General features: G+C 42.0%; 1 pseudogene; it reads left to right on the plus strand.

The window, feature by feature from the left end:
- Window positions 1-20405: 20405 nt before the first annotated feature.
- LOC124582926 lies at window positions 20406-20523 on the plus strand (annotated as a pseudogene).
- The last annotated feature ends 1491 nt before the right edge of the window (window positions 20524-22014 follow it).

Here is a 22014-nt window from a genome sequence, read left to right on the forward strand (position 1 = left end):
TGGGACAGACACAGCAAAAGCTTCAAAAGTTAGACACAGTGGAACAAAATCTTCGGAAGTTAGACACCACACTTGAACAAACACGTGAAGATTTAACTACTGAGTTACATAACATTGAATCGAAATGTCAAAAAGTGTGTAATGACGTAAAAACACAAATTTGTGAGCATTTTCAGCCTATTTTTTCGCGGCATGAAAATGCATTACAGAATCACGAAGCAGCCATAAAAGAACTGCAAACTATTGTTCATGAAAATCATGAGACCTTGCAAACTAAAATGGACTCAGTTGCATCTACCGATTCGGTTACGCAACTTGCAAAAACTCAGGAAAACTTAAAGGTCACAGTAGAGACGATTGCAACACAAATGGACACTCTGAAACTTGGTTCAGAAAAACATACAGAGGAAATGATTTCACTATCGGATAAAGTAGCCGAACTTTCAGATCAGTTCACTAACTTATCTAAAAAGGTAGATGATGATCTGAATGACACAACACCTGTAGCCTTCACTGACACAGAAGAGTATGAACAAATTAGAAAATTCAAACAAAATCAAAATCAAATCAATACACAGTACAAAAGAGAAATCCGGGAAGTGCAAGATCAGTTGGCACAAGTAGTACAAGAATTACGTATTTTAGAGGACACTCGCGCCCCAATACGGGAAGAGGGACATACAAATACGGAACAGACACAAAATAACAACACAGGGCACTTCGGAAATTGTGAAAGAAATTGGCAAGGCGCATTGGATTTTGAGATGGAACCGCCGAAACGAAGTAACAATGACCGACATGCGACTCGCCGACATGACGATTTTGACTATAAGCTGTTCATTACTACACGTAAATTCAAAACATTTAAGAATTCTGGCAACGACATTCATCCACAAGCATGGCTCCATCAATTCTCTCATTGTTTTCCTCCCAACTGGTCATTAGAACACAGATTAGAATTTATGTGTGGCTATTTAGAGAATGAACCAGCTGTAAGAATGCGATCGGTCATTCACGATTGTCACAGTGAAGGAGAATTTTATCATGCCTTCCTCTCAGCATATTGGTCTCAAGCCACACAAGACCGCGTAAAACATGGCATCATAATGATGAAACATTTCGAACAATCTGAATTCTCCAGTCTTGTGAAATATTTTGAAGACATGTTGCACAAGAATCAATATCTTTCAAACCCATACAGCCCCTCAGAACTCATCCGCATTTGCTTACTCAAATTGCCTGAACATTTACGACATATTATTTTAGCAGGACGTTGCAAAGATGACATTGAAGCATTTCAGGGTCTGTTACAAGAATTGGAAATTGACACCGACAATCGGGGAACGCGGAAACAGGAGCACAACAATTACAGGTCACATCTGTCACAATTCCATGATGAAAGAAATAATAACTGGACACGACAAGGCTATTCTCACAACACATATCGTGACCAAAACAGACACCACCCGTATGACAACCGTTGGCAGAGTAGTAATAATTACAGGGAAAGATCACCTCTCCGTGGTAATGACTATCAGAGAGACAATCAGAGAAACAGACAATATGGGAACCAAAACAATTATTATCAAGGGAGACAGAATAACTTTAGACGCAACGGTCCAGCGCGCAGTTACGATTCAGGGAGAAATTCTCCACCACTTAACCGACAAGAAAGAAACTACAGGAGCTATCGACATGACGACAGACGATGTGATCGTAACGACAGACCTGAATTGCATCAGAACTGGCGGGATTTAAACAGGGCAGGGCCCTCTCGAGGAGGTGAATTTGTAGAAGTTAGGTCTCCAAATCCCAATAACGACGCGCGCCAACAAAGAGACAATAGGCAATGACTCACACCGCTGGCAGCCACAAAACATACTTATGAAACTGACGACGCAGCTGCCGTAGCTAGTAATTACGTAAAAATGGAAGACATTAGGGACATCTTACTCCAGGAACACGACATAAAACATAACAACATTGCATATCCTGTGATTCACATTACAGTAAATGACATAAAATTTACGGCAGTACTTGACTCTGGCAGTCCCATTTCAGTAATCAGTGAAACAGCCTTTAGCAAATGCAACAAATCGAACGATTGCCCCACACTTCCGTTACGTAAGATTAAATTACAAGGTGCAATCTTTGGAAAAAGTGTAGATGTACGCCAACAAACCAATTTAGAATTCTTTTGTCAAAGCCACAGCTTCTCTATGAACTTTCTCATTGTTCCATTATTGTCGACGGAAATCATATTGGGAGTAGACTTTTTGAATGAATACAAAGCAATCTTAAACTTTCACGATGCTGAAATAAGTTTAGAGAAAGAAGGTAAGTCAATAGCTTTGAAATTTGAAGATTGGCTCTCAAACCATGACGAGGAAATTAATCGGCTTTACCTTCTGTTAGACAACAGTTCGGACTTTTCTACGGAACTAGACACTAACAATCACTCTGCAAGTACTGACAGGGATGATATCGACGGCGCATTTGACACTAATAAGTTAATTCAGAATAAAATTCAAACAATTGAGAATTGTAATGACAATGATAGGCAAGACCTTTTTGAGATTTTACAAGCACCTTCCACAGTTTTTACTCACAAAACAGGAACAATCAAGGGATTTCAATACCAATTTCGTGTTCGTGAGCATACTAAATTTTGTGTTAGACCATACGTAATTCCGGCGCATTATAGGGACCGTGTTAGAACAGAAATACAATCTATGCTTAATGAGGGCATTATTGAGCCTGCAGTAAGCTCATACAACAATCCATTACATGTTGTTGAGAAGAAAAATGGATCGATCAGGCTTGTCTTAGATTCGAGACAAATCAATACGATCATTATTCCTGAAACAGACAGGCCGCAAACGTTAGAAGAACTTCTTCAAAATTTTAATGGTGTAAAAGTGTTGTCTTCCATTGATCTCAGATCCAGCTTTTATCAGATCGAACTTCATCCAGAATGTAGAAAATACACAGCTTTCCTTTGTTTCGGCGTTTGTTATCAGTTTCGGAAACTTCCCTTTGGTTTGAACATTTCTTCGGCAGCATTCATTCGCGGGCTAAATTCCATATTACCTGAGTTCTTAAAACGTCACATCACCTTATATGTAGACGATATTCTGATAGCAGAAGCCTCATGGGAACAACACAATCGCATCCTCAACAGCGTGTTACATATTTTTGCAGAATCTGGAATTACAGTTAACTTGGAAAAGTCTGAATTCGGTAGGTCAAAGGTGAGGTTTTTGGGACATATTATTTCTTCTGAAGGCATTCAGCCGGATCCTGAAAAGTTAGAAGCAATCAGAGCCATTCCAGTGCCATCCACAAAAAGACAAGTCCGCAGTTTTCTAGGTCTCGTAAATTTTTACCGTCGTTTTCTGAATATGCAAATTCTTGTTACACCAAAACTTTGTTCTCTCACTGGAAAAAATACTATTTGGAACTGGGACGAACAAGCACAGTTGGAATTCAATTCTTTGAAAGAAGCGTTACTTCACGCGCCAATCTTAGCTCATCCAGATCTGTCACAAGATTTCTGCCTTAGCACGGATTCTTCTAAAGTCGGTCTTGGTGCCCATTTATTTCAAGAAGCCACAGAAAATGACACTACTGTTCAGAAAACCATTGCTTTTGCTAGCCGAGTGCTAACAAAATCTGAAAAAAATTATTCCGTTACTGAATTAGAAGCTTTAGCTATCGTTTGGGCATTTAACAAATTCCGTTTCTTTCTTTCTGGTAAGCACGTAAAAGTATACAGTGATCATCGTGCATTACAATTTCTTATGTCTTCAAAATTAAATCATGACAGGTTAAAACGTTGGGCATTGTTTCTGCAAGAATTCCGCTTCACAATAGTCTACATTCCCGGCAAGGAGAACATTGTTGCGGACGCACTGTCACGCGCACCGGCTGGGCTTGAGAAAAGTACCACAGAAGGCAACCTCCAGAAAAATTTCAGTATTCTTTACATTCAGAAAGTCGCCTTTGAAAACTTCATCACCACATCTTTAAAGGACATTGCTCATGAACAAGATAAAGATCCGATTTGGAAGGACATCAAGAGCAAATGGCATGAAAAGACACACACACAGATTCGGCATTATTACCTGGTTAGAAACAACATACTCTTCAAACGCTGCACTGTTGATGACAAGCTATGGGTACTTTGCATTCCAGACGATTTTGTTAATAAGCTCATTTGGTACATTCATTTCAGCTACGCACATTTTGGCCCACGAAAATGTTATCATATTCTTCGAACGACTTGTTATTTTAACAATATGGAAAAAAGAATTCGAAGAGTCTTGTCTATTTGTAAACTTTGTCAAAAGGCAAAACCATCTACTGTCTCACATCGTGCTCCGTTGTTTCCTATTATTCCTTCTAAATTAAAAGAATTTGCGGCTGTTGATCTCTTGGGACCGCTTGTCAGAACATCTAATGGATTTTCGTACGTTCTAGTCGCTGTTGAACTTACTTCAAAATTTGTTTCTTTCACACCGTTACGTAAAGCCACTGGACGGTCTGTATCCAACGCTTTTGTTAAAAGTTTCTTACGTGAAGTTGGACACGTTAGCAAAGTCATTTCAGATAACGGACCGCAATTCAGATCTGCTGTTTGGTCACGCATGCTTCGCAACCATAAAATCAAACCTGTTTTTATTTCATTGTACTCACCACATTGTAACCCGTCTGAACGGATTATGAAAGAAATCAATAAGCTTTGCAGACTTTATTGTCACAGAAAGCATCAGCATTGGGACAGATATTTACACTTATTTCAAAATGTGCTGAATGAAATGCCTCATGATTCCACTGCTTTACCACCTACTCTTGTACTGAAGAATGTGGAACCTCCGAACAGAATCAGAGAGCTTGTACCTTTCCCGAATACACGTAAACTTCGACACAAAGACATAATTGATTTGGCTCTTAAAAATATAAAATCTGCAGCAGACAAACGGAGAAAACTAAACGGTAAAGCAAATGCAAAGAAATTATGTATTGGTCAGAAAGTTCTCATTAAAGCTCATTCATTGTCACATAAGAAGAAACACTTGAGTCACAAATTCTTTCTAGTTTACAATGGACCTTACAGAATCCGACGTATACCACATGATAATTGCGTTGAAGTTGAAACTCTGCGTACTAGGAAGAGTAAAGGTTTACACCACATTTCTCATGTAAAACCATTTATTGACAGATAATCTGCCTTTTAACTTTGTCTTTGCCATAAAACGTTTCACTTCACGTTACTAGTATGCTTTAGAAACTGTTACCATGCAACAATGTTTGAAGTTAAATATCCAGCCAAGAACCAAGAGAAATTATTTAAACAGAAATTACGAATGCATTGTTATTGCGAACAGACGACACAGTGTAATTGTGTGTGTACATTCTTGCTTGTTAGTTGTACGATTAGAACATTTACCAGTACTGCTAATGAGATTTTAATGCAACATTTTGGTTTACTTGAAAATACATTCCGGATTTAAAGTACTGTCTGAGAGATACCAGATGACACAGAGTTTAGTTTATGTGACAGCTACACGATTTTTATCACGACGCTACTAATGAGTGACAATTTACAATGTTGCTTTTGCAGTGTATCTGTTTTATATCTGCACAGTTTTCTGAATTCTTCTAGGAAGAAAAACATGTTTTAGTAGTAACTTTTGTGGTATAGCAACAATGAGACAGCCTTTTTCGTGGCATAACAATACGTTACTGTACAGTACTTTCCTCATCACGGCAATAAGCGTAATAACTAAGATATCTATACGTAAAGCATTTCACTTTTGTGTATCATGAGGTAAGTACATTGACTTTAGCAGAACTTTGCTTACAGAGGACGATAACTACGACAGTTCCACAGAATTATCTTACAGCAAGACGCGCATTTAGCGCTACAGGACACGCATTTGAGTGATTAATCTTATACTTAAAACACTTATTTTCAAAGATTTTTTAATTACAAAGAAAGTTTTCCGTGATACATTTCATTCCATTGCTGTAATTTGTAACACCTGAGGGTATAATTACATTTATCCTCAGGGGGGTACACGCCTACTTTGTGTACCATGTGTTTGGCAAGCACAAGGAACCCTAGCTAATATGGTATTTGCTTATACAACTTTACACATCGGTACCATATTTCTCTAACACACAAATTACACAGCTATCTGATCATTTAACTGAGAGATAAACATGTTTTTTACTACATCAGTGACAGATGTTTACGCAATTACACCGTTGGATAACTTCACACTTATGAAACTGTATTTTGTCTGTACTTTGTGAAATGCTCATATTTTTTCGGAACCATTGTGATACTATGAGAGCTTTGAATGATGTATTTGGTATGGATTCATGATTTTTAAAGTACGTTTGAGGCAGATGACACTTTTGACATGAGCAGAGAATTTTTTTAGGTTTTGAAATTATTGCAGAATGCTACGACGTTTTTGAGATTTGACTGAGGTGCTATGATGTTATTTTTACGACGACGATGTGTATTATGCTGCTGAGGTATGTTTACGATTAATAGGCTGAGGCTACTATATGAGTTATTTGATTATGCTTCATATTTATAATGACGAAATATTGACGAGTGTCGATGGATACGTATATGTGTAATAAGGTAAGGAGTAATGAATAGTGGGTAGGGACTCTTGACTTGTGAAAAAGGATGTTGGAAACCAAGAATCGTACTTTAAGAGTTATGACATGTGTGAATCATGTGTGAATGTATCACAATGCCACTGAACATTTTTTGGACACTGTTATATTTATAGGGTTTTGTTTCTACAGATTTGCAACGCTAATTCTTGACCTGTGAAATATTTTTATATGAGACTACCACGGTAGCAGAATCTCCTGTCGTAAATATTTCCGTACGAAAGTTAAGTGACCACCTGCACGTAATGCGTCGCGGGCACCCAGCTGTGTCAGACGCCTGGAGAAAAAGCCATTATTGCGAGCGCTTTTCAGCGGCACAGGTAGCACAAAAAAAAGGGGAGGCCATTATCCTTGGAAATATTCTTACATCTGCAAACCTGATAATGACAAGTGTCTTTCTACGAGAATTGAGAGCTACTGACTTACGAAATGCCACATAGCTATTGAATGATGTTTTTATGCTTTGGTTTGCGTAATTGCTTATTTCATTTGATATCTGGTTTCCAGCTGTGTTGCAGCATTGCTTTTATAAAATGAAATGCATTTGCTAATGTGAACACTTTCTGTCAACAGATCTATTAAATAATTATTTTATGATCCACATTCTTTAAAAAAGGAGCACTTGGAAAGGAAAGAACAATAAGAAGGAACTAGTAACTGCATTCATAATTTTCTTTTCAAGTAATTGGTAACTTTTTGGTAGAATAACTTCTTGTGGTGCACCACTTTAATTACATAGACATTAAGATGTGAATATACATTTCCCTTATCTGCATTGTTGTTTAGTGTAATATATTTTTTGCTTGCGCTATGTCATGTTTAGGTATAAGTTGCTGCTGTTTGCCAGGCATAGTGTTATTGAATTTGACTTTTGCTCATTAATGCTGCTTGCTTTGCAAATTTGAATTTTTTTGTCATTGCAGTCTGTGTTAATTATTTTGTGCTGCTGCATTGCCTCGTCCCTTAGTTTAGCATCTGAGCTCAGTAGATTTACGTTAGCTTAAGAGGGGGTAGCCTCTAAGAGAATGAGTTGCGATGAATTGGAAGAAATGCATTGAGAAAACAGGTTTAGGTAGGATTTTCTTGGAAATAAATGATGAGGTAAGATAATGGAAAATAAAAATGAGGTAAGAGATGTGTGAACATATAAACACAGAAAGCATGCTTAGTTAGAATTTTTTTTGGTGGAAACAAAGGATGAAATAAGAAGAAAGATATATGAAGTTTTGGGTTGGACTGCAGTACCAAATGTTACACTGAAAACGAACCCTGTCCTTTCCTATTGGTGTTATCCCACTATGTGTTTGTGTACCCTTGAGTATTTGTTTTCTTCCTGTCTCTGTGTATTTTTTTTCTCTTCTAATACTAAGCTATATTCACTATGAGGAGGAATACTGTTATCCTCAAATATAAGTTGCATTAATAATATGTTATTTTCTTTGTAAAGTTGTTTACAATTCTGTTCTGTTTCAATGTTCATGTGTGAAATTAATGTTTTGAAAACTATTCTCATTATTTTATGTATGTACTTATGTCACTATTTTTGTAACACTGATGTATATGTTTATTTCTATTCTTTTGTAACGCCTGTTTTACTACAAATGTTATCTGTATTGTTATGTTTTTAATGATGTATTTTGTACCTTTGTAATTGTATTCTTATGTTATAAAATTGTAATTGTCACCAGTTCATGACATTATTAACTTGTTAGTTACATTTCACTGCACACGTTTCTGTTGGTCATAGTATATGGACAATATGTGAGAAGTAGGGACTGATAGTGTTTGCACATGTGTTGGTAATTCAGCAAGGGACTGGATAACAGCATTGCTGGTTCTAAGGACAATTAAAAGAAAAACTTTCTGAGTGCACAAGTGGTGGTTTATGGACTTGCTATATTCTCTGCAAGAATCTTCGATGGTGATTGTGCACCTGCACAGTCGCAACAGATGGCTGCTGGCCGTGTCTACAAGGACTACAGTAGGTCTACATCTTTGATGATTCATCAATACCATTATTTCTACAAGGACTGCAGTGGGGTCTGCACCTCTGGTGGCCCACCAGTACCACAATCTCTACCAGGACTCCAGTGGGTCTGCTCTGTGATGACCTACCTACCAATATACTTCAAAACTTCGAATGACTCTGCTGTGGGTTTGCTCCATTGTGGCCCATTACCTGTCTGCATGTCAAGAGTCAGCACTGTCTTTTCGTTGGAAGAACAACACTACTTCTTCGAGACTGCATGGAAATCCACTACTTCCATGTGCATTGTGTTTTACTGCTCAGACTTTGAGAAAAACACTGCTATTCTACTGTTATGTACGATTAGGACTGTCTTTATGGACTGTGAGAAAATTTGAGCTTTTGACCAACATAATATCAATAAGTGTGTGCATTTGATTTCTTTGTTATTGTAATTATGAAAAATTTTATCAAATCATTATTGGCCACTGCCCAAAAAAATTTTGTAAAATTTTTTGTGGGGAGCATGGGGGCTATGTAAGTAGGCTGTTCATGTTTTCTCTATGTAAGTAGGCTGTTCATGTTTTCTCTATGTAAGTAGGCTGTTTATGTTTTCTTATTGGCAATGTTACGTAGCGCTCAATATGAAAATCACTGGCTGTGCTGTGTGCAGTCTGTGGCTGCTTTGCATTGTTGTAATACTCGCCATTGTAGTGTTAGGCAGCTGGCTGTGAACAGCGCGTAGCGTTGCGCAGTTGGAGGTGAGCCGCCAGCAGTGGTGGATGTGGGGAGAGAGATGGCGGAGGTTTGTAATTTGTCATGAACTGATATATATATATTATGACTTGTGATGATATCAAGGTAAATACATTGTTCGTTCTCTATTAATATCTTTCATTTGCTAACTATCCCTATCAGTAGTTAGTGCCTTCCATAGTTTGAATCTTTTATTTAGCTGGCAGTAGTGGCGCTCGCTGTATTGCAGTAGCTTGAGCAGCGAAGATTTTTGTGAGGTAAGTGATTTGTGAAAGGTATAGTTTAATGTTTGTCAGGGCCATTCTTTAGTAGGGAATTTTGAAAGTCAGACTGCGTTGCGCTAAAAATATTGTGTGTCAGTTTAAGCACAGTCCTGTATAAATTGTTCAAAGGGGACATTTCATAGGTTGCGGACAGTTGGAAATGTGGGTCTCACGGGAGGTTCAAATGGCTCTGAGCACTATGGGACTTAACTTCTGAGGTCATCAGTCCCCTAGAACTTAGAACTACTTAAATCTAACTAACCTAAGGACATCACATACATCCATGCCCGAGGCAGGATTCGAACCTGCGACCGTAGCGGTCGCACGGTTCCAGACTGTAGCGCCTAGAACCGCTCGGCCACTCCGGCCGGCTCTCACGGGAGGCGAGCAAGGGATAAGTATCTGCAGTCGTTCTATCCTTTGTGCCCTCGGTGGCTCAGATGGGTTGCCGGCACGGTAGCTCAGCGTGTTCGGTCAGAGGGCTGCGTGCTCTCTGTTAAAAAAAAAACTGAGTGAAGGAATCAACGATCAACTTGAACGGATGTCTTGTGACGTCCGACCTGACCAAACGCAATGAACAATACCGAACAAAATAAAGAAAAAAAAAAAGATGGATAGAGCGTCTGCCATGTAAGCAGGAGATGCCGGGTTCGAGTCCCGGTCGGGTCACACACTTTCAACGGTCCCATGGAAGTATATCAACAACACCTGTTGGCAGCTGAAGGTTTCATTTAATTATCATTTCATAGTAGTATGTGATCAGGGTATAAATTTCTAATGATGCTTAATACAAAGTTTGGACGCTTTCCCATGGCTTTTTTGCGTATGCTCCGTCCGTTGTAAGTTTGACCATGAGTGACTCTTCTGAAAATATTTCCCTATCGGACTTCGTAGATTCAATAATTCCAAAGCATTGGCTCGTGCTGGACCATTCATAATATTTGTAACACGGAACCTTTAGTCCATGCCAAGATGTCTTTTAATTGGAACAATAGCTTGCAACATAAATGAAACACAAGATTAAATAATACCACTGTATTCACAAAATATAACAATAATTTAAATTACAAAGACACTTGCATTAATTCTGTTGGTGTGTGCAACTATGAGTACGCTTAGTGAGACTGCGTCTCAATAAAGTGGTAATAATGGCGGTGTGCCAAATAATTATCTGCAACGGTGGCAGATATGCGTCCGATCTGGACAGCTACAGGAACAAAAAATGTGCCGTCTTCTCAGCAAGCCAACTGGACTGCGTAACTATTCCAATATTTCAGTGATTTTCAAGCCAGAATCGAAACAACCGCTTATACTAGTTAATATCTTAAGTAATTCTTTATTTATGTTCTCATATATACGTTTTTGAATATATCATCGCCGATCCTGTAAGTGTGCCTTTAAATGCGTTATAGGCAGTTGCCTTTATTGATGAACCAAACTTTCCTAAAGTTCTCTCAATAAACCAAAGTCTGTCGTTCACCTTAGTTACTACCAACTTACGTGCAACTTTACGGCCATACACAGGGTGTTACAAAAAGGTACGGCCAGACTTTCGGGAAACATTCCTCACACAAAAAGAAAGAAAATATGTTATGTGGACATGTGTCCGGAAACGATTACTTTTCATGTTAGAGCTCATTTTATTACTTCTCTTCAAATCACATTAATAATGGAGTGGAACACACAGCAACAGAACGTATCAGCGTGACGTCAAACACTTTATTACAGGAAATGTTCAAAATGTCCTCCGGTAGCGAGGATACATGCATCCACCCTCCGTCGCATGGAATCCCTGATGCGCTGATGCAGCCCTGGAGAATGGCGTATTGTATCACAGCCGTCCACAATACGAGCACGAAGAGTCTCTACATTTGGTACCGGGGTTGCGTAGACAAGAGCTTTCAAATGCCCCCATAAATGAAAGTCAAGAGGGTTGAGGTCAGGAGAGCGTGGAGGCCATGGAATTGGTCCGCCTCTACCAATCCATCGGTCACCGAATCTGTTGTTGAGAAGCGTACGAACACTTCGACAGAAATGTGCAGGAGCTCCATCGTGCATGAACCACATGTTGTGTCGTACTTGTAAAGGCACATGTTCCAGCAGCACAGGTAGAGTATCCCGTATGAAATCATGATAACGTGCTCCATTGAGCGGAGGTGGAAGAACGAAACTAAAATGAGCTCTAACATGGAAATTAAGCGTTTCCGGACACATCTCCACATAACATCTTTTCTTTATTTGTGTGTAAGGAATGTTTCCTGAAAGTTTGGCCGTACCTTCTGTTGTGGCGTAACAAGACAGCCAGTCCACAGTGACGGGTAACCGAAAGGCACGCGCTAAGCTCACACAGAATAGAGATAGGTCTGCAACAGGATACGTAATGAATGCTATAAAGAAAAGTACGTAGCTCCTGGAATACTTAACTTTAATCCATCCTTGTGGTACATAGCTCTTGACGATACAAGTAAGACTCTTTAGATACAAGCTATGTAAGGCTAATGGCGCCTTGCTAGGTCGTAGCCATTGACTTAGCTGAAGGCTATTCTAACTATCTGCTCTGCAAATGAGCGAGGCTTCGTCAGTGTGCATCGCTAGCTACGTCGTCCGTACAACTGGGGCGAGTGCTAGTACGTCTCTCGAGACCTGCCGTGTGGTGGCGCTCGGTCTGCTATCACTGAAAGTGGCGACTCGCGGGTCCGACATGTACTAAATGGACCGCGGCCGATTTACAGCTACCACTTAGCAAGTGTGATGTCTGGCGGTGACACCACACCTTTTTGTAACACCCTATATTTAACTGACATGAGACACCATTAATACTGAATTCGAACATTACAGGATTGAGTTTCCTACACATCCGCCCTAACTTACAGTTTTCTATATTTAGAACAAATTGCCAGTTTATCACACAAACTAGAAATTTTATCTAAGTCATCATGTACCGTCATATAGACACTCAACGACCACACCTTCCCGTACACCACTGCGTAAATTGCTGTCCACTTTGTCCGCCAGGTCATTTATGTACCACAATTCCCTGGGACACTCCTGACGATTCCTTTGTCTATGATGAACACTCGCCAAGAGAACGTACAGCTTTTTTTTAGTTAATTAAGAAGTTTTAGGGCCACTCACATATCTGGGAACCTATAGCTACGCTCGGACCTTCATTAACAGTTTGCAGTAGGACACTGGGTCGAACGCTTCCCGGAATCTAGGAATTTGGAATTTGCTCGTTGCTCTTCATCCACAGTTGCCAAGATGTCGTAGGAGGAAAGAACAAGCTGAATTTAGCACAAGCGATGCTTTGTAAATCCGTGCTGATTTGCGGAAAGAAGCTTTTATGTCTCAAGGGTATTTATTATATCGAATTTAGGATAACTCAAGAATGCTGCAGCACACCACTGTTAAGGATATCGGCTGTAATTTTGCACGTCCGTTCTCTTATCCATCTTATGTACAGGAGTCAACTGCGCTTTTTTCTAGTCGCTTCGGACTTTGCGCTGGGCGAGAGATTCGCAACACATGCAAACTATGGCCGTGTTGACTTAAATTTTTACAAAAACGTAAATGGTTCTTCAAGCTAAAGAAGAATCTAGCAAAAAATCTAAAGGGAAGAAGAAATCTGACGCATTAGTACTGAAATGAGCACAACATCTCATAAACGTAATCATGGAACAAATAAAAATATGAAATTTTTAATTTTCCCGCAATTCACTATATACTCCTATATGTGTTAGACTGGATCTATTACTGGCATTCAAAAAATGTAAGAAAGTTTCCACAGAGGCTCTGAAATACAGCAGTATGACGAGTTGCGAGATGCAAAGTCTAGTCAACACGGGCAAGTGCGGACGCTATAACGTGGTTTGACCGTGATTGAAACAAGTGAGAACTTTGAGCGACCGAGGGGATAGGAGCAGTTCGGGGTAAGAAGCCCCCCACCCTCTCCTCCCCCCTCCCCTCTCGCAGGACAGCCAATCTACGTCCACGTTGTGTGCTTCTTCTAAAGGAGTGCCGTAATCGAACCCCATGATGGACCATTCACTCATTCCAAAATGAGCGAAGAATGCAACGAGCCGCACATAACCCAAAACAAAGTGGACTAGCTTACACAAAACACTTGGAAACGACTACAGAGAAATTGAGTTTGGTAGCGTGGTAAACATTGTAGTTCCGGCGCGAACTCTACCGGTACCTTTCGCAACCGTTGTTCGAAACACCTCCGCCCATCCACCTAAAACAACCACGTTAAAGAGGCCGCACTAAATCACTCTGATTTAAAGTTTTCGCACACGATCTAAACGCTTAACGGACAAAATCCCACCTGTTCTTTCCTGATTGGGAGAAGCCAACCGAGTTAATGGCGTATCCTATACGACACACTTTTTTATCAGCAAAATCACAAAGTCGAAATGAAATTTGCTTAAACACAAATAAGTGGGTAACACATACAAACAGTACAAATACAAACATATGATGAAAGGCGATGAAAACATGAGTAGAAAAAATTCGTATCACTACAGAAAGCTCAAGAAAATGTAACACTAACAGCATGAAACCAGTGTCAAAAGAAACCATTTGCCCATAGGTTTCAGTTCTAGCTGCTGAAAGTACTAAAAATGATTAAAAAGATCTTGGAATAAATTTGTGTGCGGCTGGTAACCACAACGAGCAGTTGTACGTGTAAATTCAGTAAAGGAATTATACATTTATTAGTCAAATCTATTTTCAAACTGATTTCTGAGGGCGAAGGATCCTGAGAATCAGAATGCTCGATAGAAAACACTTTGGTGTTGGAAACGGCGAATCATTAACCTAATTTCGCTGACCACGAACAGTATTCCGTTACTGCAATCCGTATTAAGAACTGCAGACGTAATTGTCTTGTGAAACAAGGTCAGTTACATCACGAACCAGTAGAACATGCGTTGCTTATGGCCTCCTTACTGGTTGAAATAAATCTAGTCAACTACGTAGAACGCACGCAGCTCTGACAGAAAACGTACTGTCCGCCATCTTCACTGCTCTTAATTACATTTGTCACAGCCGGCCGGAGTGGCCGAGCGGTTAAAGGCGCTACCGTCTGGAACCGCACGACCGCTACGGTCGCAGGTTCGAATCCTGCCTCGGGCATGGATGTGTGTGATGTCCTTAGGTTAGTTGGGTTTAAGTAGTTCTAAGTTCTAGGGGACTTATGACCACAGCAGTTGAGTCCCATAGTGCTCAGAGCCATTTGAACCATTTTTGAACATTTGCCACAGCTCTTCGAATGCTCTATTTCCTATTTATTCAGGCTGAAGAAAAAATGACACATTTGGCGCTCGGCATGCGATTCCTTATCCTTATTCAAGAGAAAAGTATATCTAGTAAAACCTAATCCCGCCTGTAGATTTAATAGAAATGTGACTTGAAAAGCGAGGCTCTGGCAACTGTGTGCAGCGTGGGCAAGAACAGGTAGCATGAACTCTGCGCTGTGCCAGAGCTGTCCATTGACTGAGTGAGATGAGGCAATGCCATGGGGAATGGACATGCAGACTCCCGTTGTTCGAGTTGCATTCGCGCAAAAACATTTCCTTTTTACAATTAAAGCGTTACATTGTATGCAAATTTACAGCTCCACAATGCGGTATATTTTGTATTTCTTCCTGATAACTGTTGGCTTTACTTAAACATTAAGACATAACATGAACTTCTTACAGCCGAAAACGATCATTCTGTTTCGTCAATGACACAATAAAGCCAACAGAAAACAATAATGGATACAGTAAAATAGTCTGTATCCAACGAGGTTAGAAAAACGTAGCAGATAGGGTACACTAGATTACACATTATGCTATGCGTAACAATTCCATTCTACACGTTTGACTTACAGGGTTATCTGCATAGAGCCGGTACTTACATGTACGAGCAACGTTTACTTTGGAGAAGATATTCAAAGCGACCACCTTGTATTTGCAAAAATTTCGCCATTCGCTGGACCATACTTTGTCGGACCCTAAGCAACACATCTGCATCCACCATTGCCGAAGTTGCATGCACGCGAGTTATTAGGGTGTGTACATCCATGGGTGGAATACTATAGTGGTGTGCGTACTGTAAGACCTTCGGTACACACACCATCAGATTATTTGACTTGTCGCTCTAGCGAAGTAGGCGAGTGTCAGCAATATGTCTCGTGGTCTTATCGTGGCGTGTTTATCTTCTGCCGTTAGGTCAGACGATAGAAATGCCACTTGAACGCTTAGAGTAGCAGATTGACGGTGACCAACTTTAAACAGAACTTGATTAATTTTCACACACATTTATTAAAATAATAACAAGCGTAAAAATAACTTAACTTGGTTCTGGATGCTATTTACAATTGACAATCTGAAGTTCCTTTGGTCTTGGTACGTTAATCTTATTCTCACATATCTCTGATACTTGAGAAAGTGTCTATTCATTTATCTTGATGGCTATGTACAGGAATATGATAATCTTATTAGACGCAGACTGAAACTTGACTATAGACTGGTACAGACTAATGCAAACTAATGCAGACTGATGCAGACAGGTACAGACTAACGCAGACTGACTAATCGGAGGTCTGTACACTCGTTATAATACCTCGAGCGTTCAGGTATCACTGCGCGACGAGAAAAGGTTCTACGTTAGCAGCAATCTCATTGGCTGCGTTACATATTAATACGCGGATCGGCGGAAGCAGAATTTGGTCCGTCTCTAAGACAGCGCAATCTCGTAGTGCAGAGACGGACGAGCGCTGCGCCTGCGCTGTTGTGCTTAGTGGGGCGCGCCCTAGTGGGAAAGTTGTGTACGCGCTGACTACGCGGAACTACACTGCTGGCCACCGTAAATGCAACACCCTGAAGGAAGCATCCGAATGAAGTGAAATTTACACCATGGGTTTGCAGCGATGAGATATGCAACTGATTAGAATTTCAGCGCAGACGCACATCACGCGCGCCTGTGGCGCCACCTCATAGCGCCATTTAAGGCTTGGCGATTTCGACGAGTGTACGCTCGGCACGTGTGTTTACCTTGTGGTTGTTTCACAAGACGATCAGTTATGCCTCGTAGACAACAGCGAACATCGTTTGATCAAGTATCCGAGTTCGACAGAGGAAGGATAGTGGCTTACTGAGATTGTGGATTATCATACAGAGAAATCGCCAGTCGTGTTGGACGAAACCAAAAAACTGTAATGCGGATATGTGACCGTTGGGTGCAGGAGGGTACGACGGACCGATGTGGTCGATCGCATTCACGTCGGTGCACCACTGCACGTGCTGATAGGCAAATTGTGCGTATGGCAGTGACGTATCGCTTAGTGACATCCCGAACCATAGCACAGCACATTGCGTCTGTAACGCATCATCCAGTGTCTGCGCGTACCATTCGACGCCGTTTACAGCAGAGTGGTCTGTCCGCAAGACGTCCATTGCTTCGTCTACCATTGACGCAGAACCACAGACGTCTCCGTCGCCAATGGTGTGATGACAGACGGATGTGGATGGCAGAATGGAATGACGTTGTTTTTACTGACGAGGCACGCTTCTGTCTGCAGCACCACGATGGTCGGATTCGAGTGTGGAGACACCGTGGAGAGAGGATGCTGGACAGCTGCATTATGCACCGCCACACTGGTCTTGCACCGGGTATTACGATATGGGGCGGTATTGGATATTACTCTCGCACGCCTCTAGTACGCATTGCCGGTACTTTAAATAGCCGGCGCTACATATCCGAGGTGCTGGAGCCAGTTGTCCTTCCTTACCTTCAGGGCTCGGCCACAGCCATATTTCAACAGGATAATGCGCGACCACACGTGGCACGCACTGTCCAAAGGTTCTTCGTCAATAACCAGATTGAAGTGCTCCCCTGGCCGGCTCGCTCTCCGGATCTTTCGCCGATGGAAAACATGTGGTCCATGGTTGCTCAACGAGTGACCCAGATTACATCCCCAGCTGCCACACCAGATGATCTTTGGCAACGTGTGGAAGCTGCTTGGGCTGCTGTACCCCAGGAACACATCCAACGTCTCTTTGACTCAATGCCGAGACGTGTGGCAGCGGTGATCTCCAACAATGGCGGCTACTCTGGCTACTGATTCTGGCAGGAACCACATGTCACAGACGTCTGTAAACGTAATCATTTGATACTTGGTCAACATGTTATCTACAAAATAAATTTTTTTGTGCTACCTCTTGTCTTTCTTGGTGTTGCATTTACGGTGGCCAGCAGTGTATGTACACAACAACTATAAACTTGTTCTTTTAAGTGTCCTCACAAATAAAAATCTAATGGATTAAGATCTGGGGAACGTCGAGGCCAGAACATTGGACCTCCAAGACCAATCAATTTCCATGGAAACGCTCCATTTAAATAGTTATGCACATTTATTCCAAAGTGTGGCGATGCATAATCGAGCTGAAACCATAGCTGTCGCCGGACACCAAATGGAACGTTTTCTAAAGCACCAGGCAAAGTACTGCAAAGAAAGGTACGGTACAGGAGCGCCTTAAACCTGTCCAGCAGTAGCTAAGGGCCGAAAACTACTTCTCACACGATTCCAGCCCACAGGTTTACGCCAAAGGGTGTCTGAGAGTTACGTTCGCGGGTAACATGTGGATTGTGTACTGACTAACAATGGCTGTTCTGGAGGTTGGAAATATCTTCACGAGCGAAGTTAGTCAGTCCATATCACGCCATCATAAAATGTTCATTATCTTCCACTTGGTGCAAAAGCCAGTCACAAAACTATACTGGTCGAATGGACTCTTTTGGCCACTGGCGTTGAGTCAACGCTTAATGATATGGATGCAGTTCTTCATCGTGCAACGGTTCAACAACCAGTCTTTCGAGATATCCGAAGCTGCCTTGCAATATCACGGGTACTTCGCGGATGTGACTGGTGAACGGTTTCAAGAATCGCGTTCTCTCTCTGAAGTACGCCTAGTCCTCGGACGATGTCTGTCCATTACTCAACGCCGAAGATTGCCGATTTCCCGTAGGCGTTGCTCCAGGTTGATTGGTTCCAGGTAGGAGATCAAGCAGCTAGGTCATCGACCCCATCGGATTAGGGAAGGATGGGGAAGGAAGTCGGCTGTGCACTTTCAAAGGAAACGTCCCGGCATTTTCCTGAAGTGATTTACGGAAATCACGGAAAACCTAAATCAGGATGGCCGAACTCGGGTTTGAACTGTTGTCCTCCCGAATGCGAGTCAAATGTGCTAACCACAGCGCCACCTCGCTCGGTCGTTTCTCCAGGTGACGAAAAACATTCTTTTCAAGATGGCGCCTTTGAGGGTACTGTGGCAGCATACACATAAGCTTGGTTATCGGATGCACCCAGCACCAAAGTATGTCGCTGTATTCATCATTTGTGTACTCCATCGGGAAGCCATACCACATGAACCTGACGGAAGCAGTTTGGGTTGTGTACGGCATGGTTAGTAGACACATGCAAGCAGTTTAATGGATCCCACTGTCATGTGACAAAATGATTTCCTGCTTATAAAGGACGAGAACTAGAGGACGGACGTCTAAAAATAAAGGAGTCTAATGAGGATTTTAACCATAGCTCCACGGTGGATGTGGATGTCCCAGCAGTCTACTCAGTGAGCTGCGACGTCTGGTACGGTTGTGTGTGGTGGTACTTGTTCCTCTGTACATTGCTATGCTGCACGATGTGACCGTTTCGGCAACTCCACGTTTTCATACGCTGTCTGTTCAAAAAATTCCTGAACTTTATCCACATAATTTTTCTACGCTTACCTTTTTCTTACTGTGCGTGGTCTGCTTCGAAACACTTTCCTCCACAATTGATGCACCGCTCCCAACCCCGTTTCCACTTCTGGGAGGAGTCTTTGTACGCCTCTTGCTGGATCGCGCGAAGCGCCGTCTGCGAATGTTCATTTATCTCGTCTATAGTAGCAAATCTTCGTCCTCTCACCGGCGTTTTCAACTTTGGAAATAAAGAAAGAGTGCAACGGTCAGGTCTGGAGAGTACGGAGTTTGAAACATCACAATGATTTCGTTTTTTGTGCAATAGTCACGCACCAAGAGGAATGAATGTGCGGGTGCATTATCGCGATGCAAGAGCTATGAATTGTCTCGCCACGTTACAGGCCGTTTACTTACCATATTTTTTTTTGCAGACGTCTCAACACGTCCCGATAATACCACCAGTTAATTGTTTGTTCCTGTTGCACGAATTCATTATGAATTAATCAGTCAAAGTCAAAGAAAACTATGAGCATGGCTTTGACATTTGGCCTGACCTGACAAGCTTTTTTTGGGTCTTCGAGTACCCTTCCCGACCCATTGTGAAGACTGAACCTCGGTCTCAACATCATAGCCATAGAATCACGTCTCATCACCAGTTATGATTCCCTTAAGGAGCATGTCGTTCTCATTTGCGCGATCCAAAAGCTCTTCACAGATTGCGAGGCGGAGGTCTTCTGGTCTTGATTCTTGAGCTGTGGGACGAACTTGGCGGCAACACCATGCATTCCAAGATGCTGTGTCAGGATTTGATGACGTGATCCAACTGAACTGTTACATTCTTCTGCAATCTCTCGGATTGTGAGTCTCCGATAGGTAAGCACAATTTCGTTGACGTTTCTAACGTGAGCGTTAACGATAGACGTTGAAGGGTGTCCTGAACAAGGGCCATCTTTAACTTGCATCCGGCAATTTTTAATCTGTGATAACCATTTGTGGGCAACGGCCTTGCCGCAGTGGATACACCGGTTCCCGTGAGATCACCGAAGTTAAGCGCTGTCGGGCGTGATCGGCACTTGGATGGGTGACCATCCAGGACGCCATGCACTGTTGCCATTTTTAGGGGTGCACTCAGCCTCGTGATGCCAATTGAGGAGCTACTCGATCGAATAGTAGCTGCTACGGTCAAGAATACCATCATGACAACCGGGAGAGCGGTGTGCTGACCCCACGCCCCTCCTATCCGCATCCTCCACTAAGGATGACACGGCGGTCGGATCGTCCCGGTAGGCCACTCGTGGCCTTAAGACGGAGTGCTTTAACCATTTGTAAAACCTAGTACGGATTAAGTACTTATCACCGTAAGCTTCCTGCAACATTTGGTGTCTCTCTGTAAAGGTTTTCTTGAGTTTTACGCAAAATTTAATGCAGACGCCTCGCTCCGCTAACTCTGCCATCTCGAAATTCGCAAACTGTGCGACACAGCGTTGTATTGAATACAGTACTGAACGATAACTAACAGGAATACAACAATGAAACTTCTAGCAGTTACGCATTAAACGCAGATGTTTGCCTTGAATCTGGATGAGGAATCAGAATGCCGACCTCCCAAGTGCGGCATGTTTTCTTCAAACTGTACACTTCATTATATTTAAACTGTTCACTTAGCACACCTGTCTTTCCACAGTGCCAGAATCGTGTCTTTTGTTATTTCCTGAGATAACAAAAATGGCTCTGAGCACTACGGGACTCAACTGCCGTGGTCATCAGTCCCCTAGAACTTAGAACTACTTAAACCTAACTAACCTAAGGACATCACACACACCCATACCCGAGGCAGGACTGGAGCGCCTAGAACCTGAGGTAACACCTTATGACGAGAATCGCTCTGATACAAGCGTATATTAAGAGTCCGTCCTGTCCACCGAAAACAGTCTATATATAAAGTGCTCTACGAAACGTAAGTATGAGATACATAAAGTAACAAAACACGGAAGTTGGACGTCACATGGCGGGAGGTAAGAGTGACTACAGCGCCATATGAGGCTGACCCTGTAACACGAGGCAGTTAATGGAATGGGCAGAGACGGTGTGTGTCAATCAGCCAGCAGTTACGGTGATCCGTGGTGGTGTTCTTCACTACAAAATGGCTGGGAAACGACACTTTGGATGGGGAAGAAACATCGGGAAAGTAGAAGAAGGACAAAGTGTGACAACTGTAGCCCATGAGTTTGATACAGCTGACAACATTGTTTCACGTCTGTAGGAAAGGAGGTGGTCATCCACAGTCAGCTACAGCAACAGAAGACCGCCACATCGTACTCACTTCAAACTGTAGGTGCAGTTCAAAAATGGTTCAAATGGCTCTGAGCACTATGGGACTGAACATCTGACGTCATCAGTCCCCTAGAACTTAGAACTACTTAAACCTAACTAACCTAAGGACATCACACACATCCTTGCCCTAGGCAGGATTCGAACCTCCGACCGTAGCGGTCGCAGTGGATGGGGGGGGGGGGGGGATGTCTCTGCCAGACGACCAGCAGGTTGTGTTCGGTTGACACCCAGACATCAGCGGCACCGTGCGCGCTTGTGCCAAGAGATTGA

This window comes from Schistocerca americana, unplaced genomic scaffold (assembly GCF_021461395.2).
Source record: "Schistocerca americana isolate TAMUIC-IGC-003095 unplaced genomic scaffold, iqSchAmer2.1 HiC_scaffold_43, whole genome shotgun sequence".
Lineage (NCBI taxonomy): Eukaryota > Metazoa > Arthropoda > Insecta > Orthoptera > Acrididae > Schistocerca > Schistocerca americana.